Genomic DNA, 20,365 nt, shown 5'->3' with positions numbered 1-20,365 from the left:
TGTTTTTTACATTGGTTTTCTCGAAGTGATAACATGCGCCTTCACGATGAGAAGCCTAAAATGCTTTATAACCTGTGTATATTCACTTCTGACACATCGGTTTGATATTCGTTGTCTGATGTTGGATGATCATCAATTTAGAATCGTCTGATTTAGAATCTGATCTGTTGCTGGTTTGAGTGGCACACGCACATTAATTTAGTGAAGTTCAAAAGAGACTTGCTTATGGTAAAAGAGCTTTGCATAAAAATGTGCACCTTGAATTTATTCAATTGTCTTCGACAATCACTAAAGGATCACTAAACTTTTGCCATGAAAACACTGCTTGTATGATACATTTATTTTTTTAGAAATTCTTCATTTTTTATTCCTTAATTTTAGTTTTCCTTTTACATACTTATCCCAACCTGGAAATTACTCAAATCAAAATTCCATACTTTTCAAAGCTGCGTAGGAACCCTCAAAATAAATTTATTTTCACCATTTATCTGTATAAGGGTATTTATATCACTTGCCGATTTCTGTTCGTTCTAAATCAGATACAGATGAAGTGGAATGGTAAGATTACATTTATTTAAATACATTAGTATGAACGGTTGCTAGGGCTTTAGTCAAGTCAAGGACTAGTCTAGACCGAGTCCAAAGAGGTTTGAGTCCAAGTCAAGGCCGAAACCAACTGAGACAGTCAAGACAGAGACAGAAAAAAAATAATCTTCTTCAAGACCACATACTTAACTATCTATTCTAAGATAATAATTTTGCATTATCATTTGTAATGATCAAAAAGCATGTGTGCATATTAAAGTGTGCATATTAGCTGCCTGGTTGTTTTTAAATTCAATACTGGTTTAGAATAGAATATTTGAATTAGTGCTGTCAATCGATTGAAAAAAAAAACTAGATTAATCACACATTTTTTCTGTGATTAATCGTGATTAATCGCAATAATCGATTCATCTTTCAGCCCTACTTTCTAACCTCATAAAAAGACTCAAATGAGAAGGCTAACTTTTACGTTCAGTTTGGAACATGCCTACCATTATCTAAATGAAAATGATTGATGTCTCCGCGCAGCACACACGCAAAGCCAGGCATAGGGCAGAGCCAGACATAAACCAGGCGACCAATGTCAATGCCCATTCTAGATGGATTGTGAATTAAACCAATAACGTTACCCATTTTCTGAACAACCGCACTCCATCACTGGTTTTGTTTTGAAGGAGAAAAAACATATATTGCTGGACTCGGTCGAGACCAATGACCAAGTCCGAGACAAGTCCGAGTGCAAATACCAATGAGTCCAAGACAAGTCTGAGACAATAGGAAAAACGTCTCGAGTCCGGACTACAGCACAACGGTTGCATATGAATTTGTCTTACCAGTCTGTGCGGCGTATCTTTACCAATAGTGAAGCTGTGGGTTTTAATTACTTCAAAAGAGAAATACATATGCTATATCTTTCAGTTTCTAAGCGATTTTTTTGATAAATCAAAGGACAGCGTTGACAATAAGTTCTCAATGGTTCTGTGTGTGATATGTATGTAATGTGCGAGCTACTGTTTGTACATGTGTGTTTAAGCTACAAGGAAGCAGCATGTTAGCTTAGAAAGAGGGCGGTATAGCCTGAGATGCGAGCTTGGTGCTCGATGGGCCTTATTGTCCATTTCTCTATGGCAGGAATGATTGAATGGGCTGGAGTAGAGAAAGACGCGGAAGGAGATTGTGAATGTTTCACCCACGGTGGTGAGGGTAGGCCTCGGCATGCTGGGATCCGATTGTTTGGCCTGACACTTCCAAGATAACGTAAGAGGATTGCAGCAAAGATTCTTCAAGGACGAAATATTCTTCATTGGACGGGAAGAGCTTGATTTCGGACATGTTGGGATGGTAGAGCGGGGCCAAATGCTGAAAACTGTTGAGGAATGAAGGTGAGTCGATGGTGTATATAGGCTTCCTATCATGCTGATAGGGTAGACGTGGTAATTGCTGATGACGAGTTGATTGGATCGATTATTTGTTTGTGCTCCTCCCAAACTTTGTTAATAAAACATAATTTGTGTTTTTCGCTTACAGATGACAACATTGTCAAAATTATCCCGTTCACATGGATCTGCGAAAACGATTACAAACGCTGTATTATGCATGCCAGGCCAGTAGTCAGCGATGCCACTATAGACTGAACATGTAATACACATACTCATATGACGTCTCCTTTTTTAAAAATGTACTTTTTTTTTTTTTTTTTTTTTTTACATAAAATCAAAAACATTATCGTTTTCAAAAACTTGCACTTTAAAATCTGTTTTCAAAGGTTTTCAGGCCCCAAAAATGCCAGTGTTGTGTAAATGAACAGCCAAAATGCATAAAAAGGTTTCAGTTTTTAGTTGAAAATGTATGCCTTTAGTTTTTGGCATTCCTTATGAGAGTTTACAGTCCTTCTGAAACACAACCAGAAACTGTTGGTTGAAACTTAAGTAGCCTTAGTAAATTGAAAAGGAAAGTTTAGTCTGAACAAATTAGTCAATTTTGGGGATTTTTCTAGAATAACATCTGCATATGTCATGCAATAAAGATAAGGAACATGCATTAAAGTAAATATATATAACAAATAAATAAATAACTGTACGTAGAAAAAAAACAAAACAAAAAAAACTCTATTTAAAATGCACTCCCATGCCCACTGCAGCCCCACTAAACAGATCTTTGAAAATGCATGTAACATATTCTTGATGTGGATGTGTTATGACATGGACTGAAGCCATGAAAAATTGAGCATGTCTCCCAGAGGTATGCATCTAGTCATATTTAAACTGTGATTTTCTCTCCTCCTTTTCACACTTGAACGCTCAGACATGAGCTTCACCTTTTTTCTCTCTTTATAAATAATTTCCCCATAACTCTAACCCTTTTTTAGTTGACAGATACATGGTTTACACTGATGGGAGTTTTAAAGCAATAATGTGTACTGTCCGATTCCAATAAAAAAAAAAAAAACAGCTCTTGTTTTTATGCTTTTCAATTTCTTACACGTTCACTTTATAAGTACCAACTGTAACTAGTTTTAGTTCAGTAATTATACAGGGCAAAGCAGAGCAGCTGTGGGAATCAGCAGGCTTGAGTTCAGGATCGTATGAATGACACAGTAAGTGTCAGCGGTCACAGAGGCTCCTAACCAAGTCTAAGCACCCTGCCAAGGGGCTGTAGGGGACACAGATCATAAGGGGCACGTGCCCTCTTTGCTCATTAAGTGGTTATGATTTTTTGCTGACACCTCAATGTCAATATCCCCAAAAGTTCATTAACTGAAACCTTGACTGCCTGACACTTTGTAAATCCCCATCCATAGATGACAGTACTTCACTGAAGGAGATCATTTATATTTAAAAATGATGGTAGTTATGATAATACTTTATTTTGATGTTCTACTTTAATCATTCTACTAAATATAAGTGACTTTGCAGCAACCAGACACCAGAGTATTAAGCCCAAAGTATACTTTGAACTGTTCTTGGCTAGATGTGAACTTTGAATTGGAACAATACTTGGCCAGCGACTGATGACATTTCACAAGTGCACAAGAACACAAGTACAGACAAGAACGTATACTGAGAAACGGCCTTTGTGTCCGCGGAGATGGTGTGTGTAAAACAGTGCATGTGTGAGTGACTTGAGAGAGCTTGAAAACAGTCCACAAGGTCTCAATGAACGCATCTTTCTGTATACTTTGAAAGGCTTGCTCTTTCAACTGTGTGTGAGACGGAGCAGAACATGGAAAATGAAGTATATCCAGGCCTTTAGTAGACTTGCTAACACTTTCTTTTGATGAAACCCCAACAGACATTTTACTGATTAGAAGTACCTACACAACTTATTCGACTTAACCAAACCCTAACACCTAACCCTAAACTAACATTCTACTACAGTCTACTAATACCCTAATGCGAGTTAGTTGACATTTATTTGCAAAGTTACTTATAGTTAGTAGACTGCCTAAAGTGGACCATTGAAATAAAGTGTTACCGTAGTTGCTAATGCTAAAAACACTGCTCAGAACATCTTGGAAAACACATTATGTTATATATTAAATGTATAATATCATTTTAGTTCAAATTTGTTGGTGTATTATATTGGCATTTGTATAACAAGACTTTTCATAAGAGTTTATTGGACTTCTGTCAGGACCACTACCGTCAAATATGATTGACAATTTGCATACAGTTTGGATTGGCGGTTTGAATGGCGGAGCAATTGGCGGAGCAATTGGCGCAGAGAACTCCCTGCGCATCCATGCAGCCGAGCAGGGAGAGCAGCAATAATCCCCCAAAACAAAACCATATGCCAATATCCCCCAAAACCAACTGACAGCGCAATTTGGATGCTTTTGTAGTTACCTGAGTGAGCCAAGGCAATAAGCATGTTGCCAATACCTGAAAAGCTTGAGCAACGGCATGCTACCAATACCAGCAACAAGCATGTTGTCAATACCCAAAATGTTTAGCAGTGAACATGCATATTGCAATGAATGACATCCACCTGAAATGAAGAAGTGAAAATTAGATATCAAAATGAATCAGCTGCTTGCTTGTTGTATATCCGCAGTCCAGATCCAGTTTCTTTGAGTGACGCCTGTCAATGACGTCATAACCTTGTTATACTTGGTTGTAGTTTACTTCTGTAGAAAAGAGAAAAATTATAAAAAATTATATACACACACATTTTGTTATTATAATTTTTACACACTACCCCCCCCCCCCCCCCCCCCCACACACACACACACACACACACACACAACTGAGGCTGATAGAATGGTAACATCCTGATTTTAGCATCATATGTTGAGCACTATAGATCCAATCTAATTGGGGAAGCATCACACCAAGCTGGAGCAAGCAAGGACACATTGCAACAAGCGTGTTGCTGTAGCCAATTTAACAATTGTATGGTATTACGTACGTGTACGTATTTAGAGTGTTGTAATAGGGATATGTGGGTAGTTTGTTGTTGTGGGTGTGTGTGGGTGTGTGTGTGTTTCAGATACTCATTGGATCAATCTACAGCCTGTCAGTTTTCCTGAAAGATGATGACGTCTCGGTTCACTCATCCAATCACATTCTACCACCTTCCTCAAATACCCGTATCTCTTCCACGTCCCCAGCTTTTTGGCTCACTTTGACATTTGCATTTGTTTGGCTCGCTGGTGTTTTCTGTGTGTCTATCGTTTGCATTAATCAATTGTCATAGTGGTTGTGAAGTGTTATTTTGTTTGTTTTACTGTTCATCCTTGTTCAGTCATCACGGTGCATGTGAGGCTGGGAAGAAGGGAGCAGGTTAGTAAGTCGCGCGACATACATTGCGCACCACGTAGGACAATTTTGAATTGTATTAGACACACTAGTTTAGGAGAGTGCCACACCCTGTAAGTTTTTGTTATATTGTAGTTAGTGTAGTTTTGTTAGGGCGTCTTGATGCCGAAGACTTTTCCTTTCTACATTTTTCGTTTGGTAGTTAGTTTAGTTGCATTCATCTTCTAGCTAGTTTGTTCTGTTTTATTTATTTATTTCATTTGGCATCTCTCGAGCTCGCCTTCCCACCTTTGTTTGTTTTTGTTTAGTGTTGTTAATTGTCGTTTTTCTCATTGTTTGTAAATATTGTAAATATTATTTTCTCTTCATTCTTTCACTTTTGGGTTCTGTAAAATAAATACTTTTGAGCGGAGTTTGAGTTGATCTTTTTCCTTTTATTGCCCGGTCCTTCATATTAAGTTATACGCACATCTTTATTTAAATGTTATACTCCCTTATCCCTATCTAAAATCAAAAAGGGACGTAACATATGGGATCTATTGGGGAAGCTTACACCCCTAGCGGCAGCAAAATCTGATACAAGCATGATGTATAATCGCGGAAATATTGTTAAAACTAGTGTAGTTTGGCAGGGGAAGCATACACCCTACAGCAATAGCTCTGACTAGCAACAAGAAAACTAATACAACTAGCATGTTTGTATAACCATAGGACTAGTATTAAAACTAGCGTAGTCCGGTCGGAGAAGCATACATCCTCTAGCTCTGAGTCAGATGCAGTGTGCACTGCGCAGCTAAGCAATGACATACAGTGTGCTTCCTCATTAATGAACATGATTACTGCTCCTGTCATACGGATTCCTTCGGCTGTGGAGGTGAAGATGACGACTCCCATGATTCCACAGTCCTTCACAGGACCATCAAGCTACAATGTTGTTAGTGTTGTTGAATACCAGACCTCTGCTGTGAATGTACTGTGTATTTTGCACAAGTATGTTACCGATATCTAGATAGCTTTAGCCACAAGCATGTGGTAACTTTAACACATTATGTTGCAATAATCAGATAGAATAAAGCACAGGCATTTTTCCAATGCAACCAGATAGCATAAACAACGCTTGATTACTATAGCATGTTGCTGAGGACAGTATGCACAAGCCGAAGTAACAAACACATATTCGATAACATTGCTCTAGCAACCACCATACAGTACTGATAGCAATGTTGCTGAAATGACAGCATATTACTGATGCCTGAAAAATTTACCACAGCATGTGACAATGACACCCGGTATAAGCCTAAAACAAAGCCATGTTCCAAATAACGACTGGGCTAAATAACCTTAAAAATAAAATAACCATGTTTCAATAGCAACTAACATCTTTTAAAAAGAGCAGTTTTTAATAGCCACTAGATAGCCTTAGAACAAGCAGTGTTTCAATAATTGTTTTTTTTTTTTTTTTTTACTTATACACAGCTTAAATATACCACCATGTTGAAATTCAGCCTATAAAGATGCAAGCCCTTAAAAAAAAACAATGCATTAAAATCAAAGCACTGTATACAATACACTGTAGCTTTAAGAACGACGTGTTTCCAAGAACTAGATAGACCAAGCGTGTCCGAAGTGACTCTGAATTGAATTGTGACTGTTTACTGTCTTTTTTAAAGCTGTGCTACAGCAGAATTATTCCGTTTGCACCATGAATTGTTAATTCATATCGAGCAGCTGCTTGAATCTGTGCTGCATAGTGCTAAAAGCACAGCGTGTGCAACGCGATCAGTTGCCAATGACAACACATGTACGCACATAGCCAATATGATCGCATGAGCCTAGCAAGTTACCTAGCAAAGCAAAACGACTAAGTTAGAATAGCCCAAGCCACACGTATAGCATTAGCAACAAGCATGTTGCCAAAACCCTGCTAGATTTTAGCAATGAGCATTGGACTTTCAGCGATGAATGGAGAATGAATCACGTCGAGTCCTGTGTCAATAATGCAGCGATGCGAGCAGAAATGCGACTGAGGTCACTTCCAAATCAGGAAACTTATGATCAATGCGGCAAATCTCGTGTTCAAGTTTAAGATGAATCTGAGTTGAAATCCTTGTGGGGAACTAATTCCTCTTGCTAAATTCCCGATTGCATGGTTCCTTGTGAGATGATGTTGTTTGCCTGCCGAATTCCGCCATTTAATTAGCTCCTGAGAACGTGATAGCTGCTGATAATACTGAAGGAGCTTATATATGTATACGGTGATAGGTGTCGTATTCCTATAGGTAGATGTGGATCAGCTGATGCAAGCTTGACTAACTTGGTTTTTACACAAAATATAAAAGTTTGAATGATTTATTTCCCCCCAGTATCTTATTTGATACGTCAGGCTTGTATGGCTCATATGATATAGGAGAATATAGAGCTCATACTCGAGTAGGGAAAACAGAGGCCCAAACTGAGAAAAAATATCCAGTTTGGTTGCGTACAGTTGTATAATGCCATTGTTAACAGAAATGTTATTGTTTTTGTGTGATGCAGAGTAATAACATTGAATGGGATAATTTGGAATACTAACGGATAACTCTCTCTAGATTTTATAGACCTCCTTGAATGCCTCCTTGAAAAAAGATACAGAACGATCAAATCATGTATGGAATATGATGTGATATACCACCTTTTGATATACCACCATCACAGATTATGTAACCATGTGACATTAGAACTTTGATTTGTGAGTTTGGAACGTGTGTTAATCTCTAATGTTCAGTGAAATAATGGCATGTCTGCAAGTGCAGCAGCCTTGATTGTAACCATAAAATAAAATGCACATGCAGGCTTTTTTTTAATAGTACCTATATCTGTATCTATATATAAGCGTGTCGTCTGGCACTTGGAGCAGCTCTTGATGTGTTAGCTTTGGCGTCCAGGGACAGCACAGGCTTCGGGAACCGCTCTCGGGACTCTTGACAGTACAGAGGAAATGCCAGTGAATTCTGCGACAAATGTGTGGTGTTTTAAAGAGTTTCAGCGACAGACAGACATCTCATTAGAAACCCTCACCAGAAGTGCAGATACAGGTCCACAGTTCTGTGAGCCTTTGTTCAGTGGAAGCATATACACAGTAGAGGCCAAAAGTGATGTCCGGAGGGAATATTTGTTTTTAATGACCCTACATTTGATTAAACCATCATCAAAACACTAAACTTGGTTAAGGTATTTATCTGACCATATTATTGACACAAGAAAGAGGCAAAATACAACTACAGGTTTTAAAGAAAGAAAATTGCAAAGAAAAACACAGGAAAAATCATACATTTACATTTACAAAATTAGTAATTAGTTGGTTCTCTCTTGTTTTTCCATGTGTCCATAATTTATTTGTGTAATAGCCTAAATTGAGACCAGATCAGATTAGGAGTCTTTCTTAGGAGAAACATCTCTGAAACAAGAGACTTGAGCAAAATTTGCTCTCCATTTAATCTCTGAACTACTGAGGAGGAACAACTGAGATTTTAAAGAGATCTCATATTGTATTTTTTTCTCCTGCTTCTATTGAATTGAAGTGCATTTTGGAAGGAGGTAAATTGAATCAAGTCAATTCTTATCAGTACATGTGTTTATTCAACGTGATCTCATGAGAATACGTGTGTATTTTTACGTAAAGCATAGTACATTTATTTATGTTTTATACACACAGAAACGTATAATACTGACGTATTTACAGCACTAAAACCTATAATATTTACGTATTGACAGCACAAAAACGTAATTTATTTACGTATAAACAACTTTACCGACGTACACATTTTGTAACGTTATTCCTATTTAACTTATGCATATTAAAATCGTGGGATTAATGTTTTGACTCTTTTGCATTCAATTGTCTTATCAATTAAATTTTAAGTCGCATTTATTAATACAGTTTAACGTTACTCATAAATAATAACATTTCGCTCTGTTAGTGCCTTCTGCTGCAAACTCGTTTTGGAGGATTAGCCTACATGGTGTTAAACAAGAATACACTTTAAAACCTTACAAATACCTTATTTAATCGTTTAACCATTTTGTAATATTTGGTGTATTTACCGTGAGACACAAAAGGCGTTTTCTCCTATAGACCCATAATACACTAAAACACAACATAAATTCACAAAATACATCAATTTTATTAGCTTGATGTAATCCAAATCTTTAGAATCCATACGTTGTTTGCAAGAAACAGATCCAAATTCAGCCCTTTATCCAGTGATCTTCATCTCCACTTCTCAGCAGTCAGCAGAGACCAAGCGGCAACCTCCCCGTCTCTCTCTTGAAACCAACACGGAAGTGAGTTAAACTGCAATTCGTTGACTGGCCGCTTGAGGCTGATGTCAGAAGTGAGTCAAATCTGTATCTCCCCCATGTTAAAATACCAAATTTTACAGCAGAAAAAAACGTGTTTACAGCCTGGTGTCTGTATGTGGTTTTGGTCTATACAGCTAATTTTGCCCTTCATGACAACTGTGAGGGGGGTGAATTTTTTTATAACTCATCCGTTTAGTTGATTAATATTTAAAGTTCTGCATAATTAAGGGTGTGGCCACTTGAGTGACAGTGCCGGGTTGTGCTGATGTCAATGCTAGCCGTTTCGTCTGTTTTTACTAGCCGTCTCTTCACCTCAGCAAGTGTTGCTGCTGAACTTGCCTTCTCTGCAGTGTTTTGTGCTTTTTTTCGGGATTATTTCATACAATTTAATACACCCATTACTTCGCCCACGGCTTAGGATTCCGTCGTTGTCGTCGAGTATCGTTCGAGAGAACAACCAGCGCTGTATTTCAGTTGTTTTCCTCTGTGAACATGCACTAATGGATGTCTGACAATTTGGTTGCTTTTTTGAGTTTTCAGATTTAAAAACGGCAATAAAGGCTCGTTCGTTCTGCTCTCACGGAACAGATGGATTATAATATGCTTATGTACCGTCAGATGAAATCCTGCAGGCGTCGGCACTTTCTCCGTCCATGCAATAAATGCACATCCTTGAATGAGCGCGGATTTTATAGCGCATTTACTTGAACTTCATAGGCAATAACGTTATATCTATGGTTTAACCCATTTGAGAGGCGGCCAAAATCAGAATTTAAAATGGACTGAATAAGCTCTCTACAAACTTGACAAGCGATGCCGCGCTGACGGACCATAGACTATAAAAAAGGAGTGACTGACACGTAACGTTATGCACATAAATCACTGTCACACACTCTCTCTCAGAGTAATATTAAGAGTTCCTGCATTATACATTTTCAACTAGCAGAATAGTACAGAATCACGATACACAGTCTCATTTGTAGCCGTGTATTTTAACTATTATAATATTTTGAAGGGCAAAAATAGGAACTTTTAATTGGCTTTACTGTCATCAACTGTCACTTTAGCGCGAGGCCCTGTGCAGTCGCAGACTTGGTACTGTCAGTTGCATATAACGTTATAGAATTACTTCCCCAGCCTGCATAGAAATAAACATATGATATATATCTATATCATATATGCCCAGCCTGAACTAAAAACTCGATCATATCGAGCTAGGTGATTTCAGATACAGCCAGTAGACGGGCTCTGATACAGCCAGGCTCCAGCTCACGCCCCACCTCTGCCCATCCGGGAGTGACGCAAGGCCAAGATGGCGACGGCCGGCTCCGCCCAATTTAGGCTTCAAAAATGCTCTTCAGAAACCTACGGGTGACGTCACGGACACTACGTCCATATTTTTTTACAGTCTATGGCAGAGACCGTAAACGTCAATCCCGCGCTCGTGGTGAATTCAAATTCAAAAATTGCGCCCGAAGCGTTATGACGTTTACGGCAGTGATATCAAACGCATTGGCTCTCGCATGCTTCGTCACCGATTGCGACATGCCGTGTTTAAGTTGGTGTACTAGATTTGAAATGGAGAAGCGCGCGCGCCTTCACAGAGCGAACAACGAACCGAAACCGGATTAACATTCATGGATTAATAACTTAAATTCTACTCTGTAACGTTACCTCATACAGAACTATTATATACTACAAGAGAGGACTGCAACACATCGTCATGTGAACGACTTGGTACCAGTTTTGACATTTTCTCAATAAATAAATGATTATGATTATGATTATAGCACTGTACGTGTCTGTCTGTTGTTTTTCTTTATAATTGTAACTTTAGCCTAACGTTACGTAGTTTTAAGAAATTGTTAGGTTTAGGGGTAGGGGTAGGATTAGTGGCTCAAACTATATTTTAATGCTATATTGTTAATAAAACGGCCATTTCCCTACACATACTGTATCTGTCCATTACTTTTTATCATTTTAATATTGTCTATAAAATGGGTATGTTTAGGTGTGGGAGTAGGGTTAAGGGATCTTACATTTATAATCTATAAAATGGTAAAAGGGAAATTATACAGATATCTTTATGATATGAAATATTCGTAAATAGTTTATGTTTTTTAGCTGTAAAAACGTAATAATGTTACGTTTAAACGTTGCAGATACGTCCATATTATATGTTTGAGCATCTATCCAAACGTATAGAAAAGTAAGTTTTCTATCTTTGAAAATTACGTATTAATACCTACGTATTAACAATGAGACCAGGCTGGTTTATTTACTGGTCAATGCTGTCATGCATATGCTATTTTATTTCAGTCCCAAAAATGATGATTATGAAGTTAATTTCTGACTACGCCCTGTGTAAACTGTCTTGCATGTATCTTTTTGGATTATATATTCATCCAAAGAATCCACGAGGCCTCTCTACCCCACTTTTCTCTTCTCTATGGATCCAGAGTTTGAACATTATTTGACTGTTTAACATTGTCACAGGCTTAATGAAGAAAAATCAACTTGAGTGCTTTAACATGTCCATGTGCTCACACTGTGAGTTTCCTTTACCTTTTTAAATGTCAGAATCATTGTACCTTTTTTCTCAATTTTTACAGTACCTTTGAATAGTGGTGCTCATGAAGTCTGCCAGAAATGCTAATTTGTATGCTTTTTTTTTTTTTTTTAGTCACACTAAACTTTTGCTAATGTGTTAGATGAATAGTTTTACCAAATAAATAAATAAATAAATACAATAAAATAATTTTGTCATTAACTCTTGTGTCATGTTGTTCCAAATCTGTATGACTAATCTGTGGGGACATTCTCTGCTTGTTTGCAATGCAAGGGTAAATGGAGAACTGTTTGAATAATTACAGCGTTTTCTGTATTGTCTTAGTCTAGCATTTGTCATTGGGTCATAACCAGTACTGTCTTAAATGGCTTGTGACTAGCACTTCATCTTTTGTAACATGACATTTTGGGCAAATGACAGAAAAAACAGAGCACTCATATAGTAACAGTAAACTTTATAACCTCTAACCTGTAAGTTGATGAAAACGTAATGCGATGCACTTACGTGATCTAGTAACGACGCACAAATTAGAGAACACATACGCAGCCAGATAATTTCCATAATGACCAAACCAATCTACCAAGAGCAAGAGCAGTGCAAATTAGAGTCTGGTTTCAGATAAGCTTTTTTGGACAGTAAATAATGGTGCAAATACCAGTAAATTGACAAGCACAAATCTTAGTAAATCACCTTGCTGGCTTCATTTAAATACACTCCTCCCATAAATTTTGTGTTTGAAAAAGAAACTCCCACAAATGGATATGCAATAAGGTCAGCCACAATGATAACTGTGTCCACGCCTTTTCAGCTCTAGTTTTTCACTGCATGTCTTTAGTAAACCCTGACAATAGTTTTTTGTAAAAAAAGTAAATCTGACCCTAAATGTCTAATTTATATAGGTTTATGCGAATATGTCAGCACAAGCAATGTCAACATTTTAGTTAACCTCACATGAGGTGATTCAGATAGGGAATTCATGAACTAAGTCCCCATGGTACTCAGAGCACAACCTAATAGAGACGTAGCAAAATTTAGCGTAATGTTTTCATAAGGTCATCTTGTTACACAAACAGGAGACAATGCTATTTACTCATGGAAGCCAGCGATTCCCTTTGCACTGTGCCAGTGTTTACAGAAGAGCTAGTCATTTATTTCTCAGGTCAGAGGGGAAAAAAAAGAACATTCAAAACAAGCAATGTTATCACTGCACTACCAGCATTGCACTAATATCGACATTATAATTACAGTCCTTCATCGAATTCTCTCTAATGACCTATTAAAATCATTAATAACTTGTTTCTCCTCATAATGGATCATTAGGTGATCAATGCACATGCATTATTAAAATTGGCAAACCTTCGTTTCAGTCCATTGACACTTTTCCTGATACGGCTGTCTTGTGTCACCTCTGTTCTCTCACAAGGACCTTTCGAGGAGATGAAATGCCCATGGCCTCAGCTTGCTCACCTTGTCCCATTAATATCGCCACCGAGTGCACCAGGTATTGGAAACTTGACAAATATTCCACACAGGTCCTGCATGTTGAGGCTGATTCATGGTCTCTGTCAAAGAGGAATGTGCTGAAGAATTCACGTCACTCACTCTGCCATCCATTGAAAAATGAAACAGGCAGTTCGTTTTTTCACAATCCGTAACATGATTCAAAATGTCCAAGCTCCCTCCACAAGCCAAAGTGCAAAATTCAGAATTGGCTTCCAGTCTGTCTGTCTGTTATTCTATCTATCGTTCTGTCTGTTCTATCAGTGTTATTTTTGTATTATTTTACAGTAGTACATGGTAATACATACTGTAGATTTAGTTTTTTTTTTTAGTCTATCTATCTATCTATCTATCTATCTATCTATCTATCTATCTGTCTGTCTGTCTGTCTGTCTGTCTGTCTGTCTGTCTATCTATCTCACGTTTATGTTCAGTTAGTTTCACTTTCATGGACTTTTAGTTTGTTTGTCTTCAGTCACATGTTTCCTTTGTTCTTATTTCCAGCCACTCATCAGTAACCATGGACATGCATTCATCACAGCTGTTCGTCATTTAATTCATCACCATGTGTATTTAAGTTCATCACCTTCACTCAGTGTTTGCCCGGTCTCGTTTAAGTTACGCACTGTTTAGGTTGTGTTTTTTTTTGTTTACCTGTTCCTCGAATCTCACGTGAAGCTTATTGAAGTAATATTTACCTTCATTTTGTCTTTGTGTGTTTGCCACAACCCCATGCTGACAATCAATCTATCTAGACTATGTCCATCGATCTATTGTTCTATCATTATTCAACATTACTATATTTAGTAATATATATATAGTTTTTATTAATATTTTGAAAATAGTTATTTTTTCAGTTTTCCTTTTAATTTTAGTTTAATTAATTTTGCTCTGTGCTATTTTTTATTTCAGTTTTAATTTGAGTAATTTTAGCACTTTTTTCAGTTGTCATAAGCAACATTTCTAATTTTCATTTGTTTTTATGTTTGTCGCATAAGATATATTTGATGTCAGTTTTTTTTTTTTCAGTTATTATTTTTTAAATAGTTTTAGTTATTAATAACAGTGTAATTTATCTACCTATCAATAATTTGTTGATTCTATTGTACGGAAGCCCTGAACCGCAAGGTGAGAAAAAAAAGAAAAGAAAACTAATCTCATTATTTCGACATAATAAGTCGTTATTTCGAGATATTAAGTCTTTATTTCGACATAATAAGTCGTTATTTCGAGATTTTAAGTCATTATATTGACATATCTCGTTATTTCGAGTTAAGTCGTTATTTCGACATAATATCTCGTTATTTCGACATAATACGTCGTTATTTCTACGTACGTTGTTATTTCAACCTAATATCTCGTTATTTCGACATAAGTTATTTCGACAGAAGTCGTTAATTCGACATATCTCGTTATTTCGACATAAATATCTCGTTATTTCGACATAATAACTTGTTATTTCGACATAGTAAGGGGACATTCCAATATGCATTAAGCCACATTTAGCGTTCTTATAATGGTTTTCTATATGGAGGAAAATGCTTAACGTGAAATTAAACGCGTTCATATTCTGGACTCATCTGATATTTTGTAGTATACTTTATTATGATTTTAGTATCAAAATGATTAAGAAATTCATGCACAATTATCCATGAACTTGATAAATGTTGCAGATATGTTTTAGGCTACTATCCACAAACAAATTGCTTTCTACTTATGTGTGCAAAATTCAGAATTCAACGAATGTGCAGCAATAATAGAGACATTTTTGTGAATAAAATGTTTTATTTTGTATTAGTGATCATAATTTGCACATGCAACAAAGAAGATGTACAGGTGACAAGTGCATTTATTGACGTCCTTTCCGTAATTCGGCAATGCTTAACTTGTTGAGTTTATATTCTGGGCTCATCAGATTATATTGTACATATATACTCTATTAGTATGATTTTAATTGTGTTTGGTCTGGTAATAACACTGTCTGTCTCTTTATGTTAAGGTTTGTATTAATTTCGATATGCCACTAGATGGCAGAATAAGACTCGGAATTTAAGAACGCATTGTAGTTATGTTGTGTTGGCCTACTGTTATGCACTTTTACAAGATGGTGCTCCAAAATCCCAGAGGTTTATCATGGGAATTTACATTCATGCTGGGGATATGCATTCATTCCATTCAAGGCTCTTCTGGCTGGACTTCCATCATGTTGTGAGGAAATCAGAACGGATACAATTGCAAGTAAAATGGCGTCTATTGAGATGGTCAGAAACGCACAACACAGGTCGGGGAAAACAAACACTCAGATGACGATTGTGGCGCAGGGACTTTGATGGCATCCGGTGGTGGTGAAGTGATCGGCGTGTACGGGAAACCAGGAACCAGTGGAACATCCAAACGAGTTGTCGAATAACAACGAATCCACACAACGAATAATCCACAGCAGGAAACAGAGAGCCAAATGGGAACAGGACACGACACCGGGGAAACCACAACGATCTGACAACATGAGATGGGAATTACTGCACATATAAAGGGAACGGGGATTGATCACAGCTGGCGACACTAATCAACACAATGAGTAACCACACCCACACACAGACGCACACACACAGACGCACACACACACACATCAGAAATGAGACAGCCGATTCATGAACCGTGACACATGTGCAACCAAACCTCTACAAAAGATTCAGAATGCTGCAGCCCGTCTTGTCTTCAATGAGCCCAAAAGGGCCCATGTCACTCCTCTTTTCATCTCTATGCACTGGCTACCACTCGCTGCTCGCATCAAGTTCAAGGCATTGCTTACAGATCTACCACAGGCTCAGCTCCCTCCTACTTTCACTCGCTCCTACGAGTCTACATCCCTACCAGAAGCCTACGATCGGTCAATGAGCGATGGCTCATGGTACCATCACAGAGACCCACAAAATCACTCTCCAAAACGGTTTCATGCTGGTGGAATGCTCTCCCCACCCTCATCCGGAATGCAGAATCCCTGACAACATTCAAAAGACAACTGAAAACTCATCTCTTCCGTGAGCACTTAACCTCAATAAAAAAAAAAAAGTCCTTTCTTTTTCCTTTAATCCTCCCTTGTCTGTCTTATGCTACTCTGAGCAATGCATGATGAACTTTGTATTTTGAACACTTCTTGCATTGTGTTTGCCTCTTCAAGATGACTCGCTTAATTTAGTCCTCATTTGTAAGTTGCTTTGGACAAAGGCATCTGCTAAATGACTAAAAATGTAAATGTAAACCCTGCTCCCAGCATCATTGGAATATTGACCTGAGTGAGATCTCTGACAGACTTATGCCTGCTTGACTAGGTTTTCTGAAGCCAAGGATTAAAATAAGATGTGATCTGACCAGATTTGGTCACATGTTGAGAATGTTGCCACACGACAGATGGAGAGCAGAGAGACTTAGCAGCATCCTTTGACTTTGGTAACAGACAGGTGTTGAGTTTAGCCTGAAGAGAATCATCATGTACTTTCGGATTCAGCTCAGAACAGATGTCAACAGGCTGATGGTTTATCTTAGAGCTTTATGAGAGAATTAGGTGGTTTTCGTTCAGCTGTGAGTGAGGCCAGATGCCACCGTGAGGGAAATTAAAGAGGGGTTTGGAACTGTTCAAGAGTTGCCTTTGAAGAATTGTTTGTCTGTGTCAGCCGTACAACTTTTCAAGTTTGATCCAGTCAGTAATACCACAGTGATAGCAGAATTGGTCAAGGTTTCCTCTGGGAGAGCCACAGACAGATTGAAAGATTGAATCCATTCAGTGGTGCGAATCAAAGGTCAATGGGGTCAGCGGGGGTGCTACATCAGGTTTACCTCACAGATCTCACTGCCATTTCTCTCCCCTGCTACAGTGTGACACTTTTTGTCTTTTTACCTGTAAGAAGCAGCTGTCAGCAGAGCTTGAAAACACATTTTGGGTCTCAAAACTAGTCAATAATGTCTACACAAGATGAGCAGATAGAGTTAAGCAGACAGGCCACGGCACAGTGGCTGAAATACGGGCTGTTTCCCCTGATAAAGTCTGTCCCGCATCAGCACCGAAGATAAATCACAGGCAGCCAGGGCCTGCTCACGAGCCGCATAAAAAGCCTCTCGCTCACGTATATTAGCTATCCGCTAAGTGTTCGAGATAACAAACAGATCTCCACGCACACACAAGCAGGTACACATAAACACACCGCAAAGTTTTGATTCAGCAAAAGTGGCTGGGCTTTTAAAAGCAGACGTCTCATTCTTGTTATTTAACCAATCCATACACTCTCCTTACAAAAGAGACGGCGGCAAGATAAAGATGCCCAATATTGCCATTCAAGAGCAGACCTGGATTATACATCATCCCAGAAACCCATTTTTAGGTGCTGGATAAATCTACAGGGGTTCTTTTCACTGTTTGGTGGGCCGCAGCTGTGTGGAAGAAAACATGACAAAGAATGTAAGTTCTGAGAGTGAGAGAATTGTGTGGTTTTTGAGGGTTTCTTTACTGAAGAATCAAGGAAGAAAGCACTATAATAAAGCTAATCATTTGCATTTTTTTACAGGGCAATTCACTTTTCAAGAATTAATTATAAGACCATTGCTTTAATTATTATAACATTAATTATTATTGCATTATATGTACTGTATCTTTATCTGTTGCAATGACTAAATAATCTGTTTCTGTTTCTGTTTATGTATCTGTATCTGTATTTGAATAGAATCAGATGTGGGTTGGGCTTAAAATGGAAATGAACATATTTTTAGATGTAACACTATTCCATTTTTCAGTTTCTATATTGCAAATATGCTATATAATATACTACATAAAATATTAATAATAAAATTATGCATTCTTTTTTATTTAAAATCTTGATGTAAAATAAAGCTAAAAAGAAAAAAAATGAGTAACCTCTGTTCCCTGAGAACAGGGCATGAGACACTGCGTCGATTGACGCTAAGGGGAACGCCTCAGGCATGACGGTAATCCTATTGACCGGTGACAGCCCATGAATCATTAACGTGCGACCTGGAAGTATATAAGGTCACCATGCAAACATGATAATCACCTTTTCGTCTGAAGGGACTGTTTGGTAGGCAGGCCCGGATCTCTGAGACGGGGTATCCTGGAGAACATGACTCAGCATAGTGCTTACAACCCTTGCTAGCAAGGGGAGTTACTCTGCTCGATCCACGTATCTACCCAGCGTTTGTGTTTCAAAACACTGAGGAGGCAGGAAAAGGCCTAAGGGTTGATCTAACTGGGAGGCATCACGAGAGGCCTACGACCGTCTGACCAGACTCTGCACTGCTGAATTGATAGCAAGCGGCCACTAGCTGCCAGAACCCAGCGTTGCTGGGAGACCACTTACAAGGAGGCCTGGTGAGGCCTACTACCTGATAACCAGAGGGCTCGCTACCTAGTACCCGTATTTGGGAACTTGCCTTTAGGGAGGCCTAGTGAGGCCTACTACCTGGCAGCCAATAAAGCTAGCTGTGTAGTTGCCCATTCTTGGGACTACCTGATAGCTAGCATCCGTGGGATCTCGCCTTCAGGGAGGCCTGGAGAGGCCTACTACCCAATAGCAAGCTAAAACTGGTTATTGGTATGAACCCTGATTCTGGGTGTCAGTCCCAGGGCAGCCTGCTAAGGCCTGCCTATCTTGGGGCTCAGTCTCGGAGTGGCCTGTTAAAGCCAGTCGTCTGAATGTTTTCTTTAGGAAACTGACTGCCATGGCCGTAAGGTTGGGGACCGAGCTACATGGTGGCCTGATAAAGCCAACCGCCTGACAGTGGTCAATTCTGTTCGGCCGATCATAATCGGGGCTAGCCTCCAGAGAGGCCCACTGAAGCCAATTGTCTGATTGGCCAGCGAATTAACAGTCGAGCACTCCATGGTAGGGCTCAGGATCAGGGAGGCCTTGCTAAGGTCAAGACCATAAACACCACTGTTTGAATACCCCGTCACTCAAGACTCACTTAGAAGATTGAGAGGCCTACTAGGCCTGAAGCAAGTCAGTGCTGTCAGCCAAAATCATAGTGCCGGGGACTCGCCATCAGTGAAGCTACTAGCTGATAGCCAGTCTATTCTGCTACACACATATACCGTTGAGAACCATACTACACCAACACAAATACTGAGGCCACCCACAGGAGGCCTAATAAGGCTAGCTACCTGGTCGCAGCTATAATGTATGTCCCACAATGTTAGGACTCCCTTCCAAGGAGGCCTGTTTAAGGCCTACTACCCATCAGTGAGTCTACTGCCCGAACTACTAAGGCCAACCACCTGAGGTATGCTGGTTTACCGCGCCCTCTTGGGGGTTGCCCATTTAAGGAGGCCTGCTGAGGCCTACTACCTAACGTTGCAGCCTTCATTGGCAGATAAGCTGTTTACACAGCGCCTGCAGCATCCTGGTACCTAATCACATAGCTCATGGCATTGTACTCAGCAAAAAACGCAGCACGCTTTAACCCTCTGGGGTCTAAGGTGTTTTTGGGGTCCTTGAGCTATTTTGACATGCCCTGACATTTGTGCTTTTTTCAGTTGCTTATGAACATATTAATGGCAAAGGTCATTTTAAGGTAATTACACTTTATTAATCACAAACAGGGCTACCATAATATGTGGGCAACATGTATGTACATGTTTGTA

This window comes from Squalius cephalus, assembly GCF_949319135.1.
Source record: "Squalius cephalus genome assembly, chromosome: 6".
Taxonomy (NCBI): Eukaryota; Metazoa; Chordata; class Actinopteri; order Cypriniformes; family Leuciscidae; genus Squalius; species Squalius cephalus.
This window is presented reverse-complemented; position numbering follows the sequence as displayed.